This window comes from Triticum aestivum, chromosome 6D (assembly GCF_018294505.1).
Source record: "Triticum aestivum cultivar Chinese Spring chromosome 6D, IWGSC CS RefSeq v2.1, whole genome shotgun sequence".
In the NCBI taxonomy this organism is placed as follows: domain Eukaryota; kingdom Viridiplantae; phylum Streptophyta; class Magnoliopsida; order Poales; family Poaceae; genus Triticum; species Triticum aestivum.
Window position 1 is genome coordinate 408961472 of NC_057811.1, and position 2649 is coordinate 408964120.

Genomic DNA, 2649 nt, shown 5'->3' on the forward strand with positions numbered 1-2649 from the left:
GACTGGATCCGGCAGCGGAACATCATCCATATAGAACAACTCCAAAGACCACTGCAGGTATGCTTCTTTCGGAGTTCCTACAGGGTATCCAGATCCGGCAATACACCATACTTCGGCACCACCCACTTCAAATATGGAACCCCCTTTGTGGCGGGGAACGAGGCAGAAGAATTTTCTCCATAATCCGAAATGGGCCTCGATGCCTAGGAATAACTCGGAGAGGGCAACAAAGCCTGAGATGTGCAGAATCGAACCTGGGGTGAGGTTATGCAGTTGGATGCCGTAAAATTCCAATAACCCCCGGAGGAAGGGATGGATTGGAAATCCCAGGCCCCGTAACAGAAACGGGACGGAGCACACCCTCTTCTCCTTATTGGGGTTGGGGAAATTCTCAGCCATCGCGTCGTTGCCGATTGAATATAATCCCGCTCGAACGGGAACTAGATCTGCGAGGGGGAGGTAGCCCTACGTCTGGAGCCGGCTTAGTTGAAGATGAGGCACGGAGCAACTCTGCCAATCGCCCTCTTGAGGGCCATGAGGACGCGAAGAGGAGCCTGGGGCGCTGGCCATGACGAAGGCTTTGTTTTGTGGCTAGACTTGGCCGCTTTTCCTTCTGTGCGGTGTAAGATGGCCTTGGGAGATCCATATCCCTTTATATAGGCGCCGCCCGAGCGTGGTGAAGGGTTTATTTGAGAAAAATCATGGACCTTTCATATTCACCCTGCGCGCAAAAATCGAAGCGCCATTAGGGGGAATTGTAAAAGACGTTGAGGTTGTCGCCGGATTATCATCAGTCCGGATTATGATGAAGAACCCGTCTTGCAAAGTCGAAGACATAGGCCGAATATCACATTGTCATTGAAGGAAAGTTCGGGGGCTACTGAGGGAGTCCTGGATTATGGGGTCCTCGGGTGTCCGAGTTGTGTAGCTTGGGCCGGACTGATGGGCCATGAAGATACAAGATAGAAGACCTTCCCCCGTGTCCGGGTGGGACTCTCCTTTGCGTGGATGGCAAGCCTAGCGTCCGAATGAATAATTTCCTTTCTCTATAAACCGACTCTGTACAACCCTAGGCCCCTCCGGTGTCTATATAAACCGGAGGGTTTAGTCCGTAGAGGCTATCAGAATTCATATAGGCTAGACATCTAGGGTTTAGCCATTACCATCTCGAGGTAGATCAACTCCTGTAATTCCTATACTCGTCAAATACAATCAAGCAAGATGTAGGGTTTTACCTCCATTAAGAGGGCCCGAACCTGGGAAAACATCGTGTCCCCATTGTCTCCTGTTACCTTCGATCCTCAGACGCACAGTTCGGGACCCCCTATCCGAGATCGGCCGGTTTTGACACCGACATCCATGCTGAACACATTATAGGTGGTTCCCATGTGGAAATGAAAAGTTTACTCCCTCTCAACCATACAAACACAAGCCATGGCTAGCCAAATTCATGGGTACCCTCCAAACAATCAACTTTCTAGGGGGGGTTTGTTTTATTTTGATTACAGGACTGGGCATCCCAATTACCAACCTCTCTCGTGCGATGACAAGTGAATAAACACCCATCCCGAGAATAACCCGCTTAACATGGAAGATATTGACCGCCCCATCGCTCCATCAGCGGTACATGCACACAAAACAAATGATTACTTGAATGATTAGAGGTGAAACATGCAAATTAACTTAGAACGGCAGGGTAATACTGCATATAGGTAGATATGATGGACTCATCTGGAACAACTTTGGGTCTAAGGATTTTGGTTGCACAAACAATATTTTCGCTAATATAGGCGAAGGCTAGCAAATAGATTGAGAATCGACCAACTAGAGAGCGACAATGGTCATAATCATATTACTTAAGAACTCCCACTTAGATAGACATCCCTCTAATCCTCTAAGTGATCACGTGATCCAAATCAACTAAACCAAGTCCGATCATCACGTGAGATGGAGTAGTTTCAATGGTGAACATCACTATGTTGATCATATCTACTATATGATTCACGCTCGACCTTTCGGTCTCCGTGTTCCGAGGCCATATCTGTTATATGCTAGGCTCGTCAAGTTTAACCTGAGTATTCCGCGTGTGCAACTGTTTTGCACCTGTTGTATTTGAACGTAGAGCCTATCACACCCGATCATCACGTGGTGTCTCAGCATGAAGAACTTTCGCAACGGTGCATACTCAGGGAGAACACTTATACCTTGATAATTTAGTGAGAGATCATCTTATAATGCTACCATCAATCAAAGCAAGATAAGATGCATAAAAGATAAACATCACATGCAATCAATATAAGTGATATGATATGGCCATCATCATCTTGTGCTTGTGATCTCCATCTCTGAAGCACCGTCATGATCACCATCGTCACCGGTGCGACACCTTGATCTCCATCGTAGCATCGTTGTCGTCTCGCCAATCTTATGCTTCTACGACTATCGCTACCGCTTAGTGATAAAGTAAAGCATTACAGTGCGATTGCATTGCATACAATAAAGCGACAACCATATGGCTCCTGCAAGTTGCCGATAACTCGGTTACAAAACATGATCATCTCATACAATAAAATTTAGCATCATGCTTTGACCATATCACATCACAACATGCCCTGCAAAAACAAGTTAGACGTCCTCTACTTTGTTGTT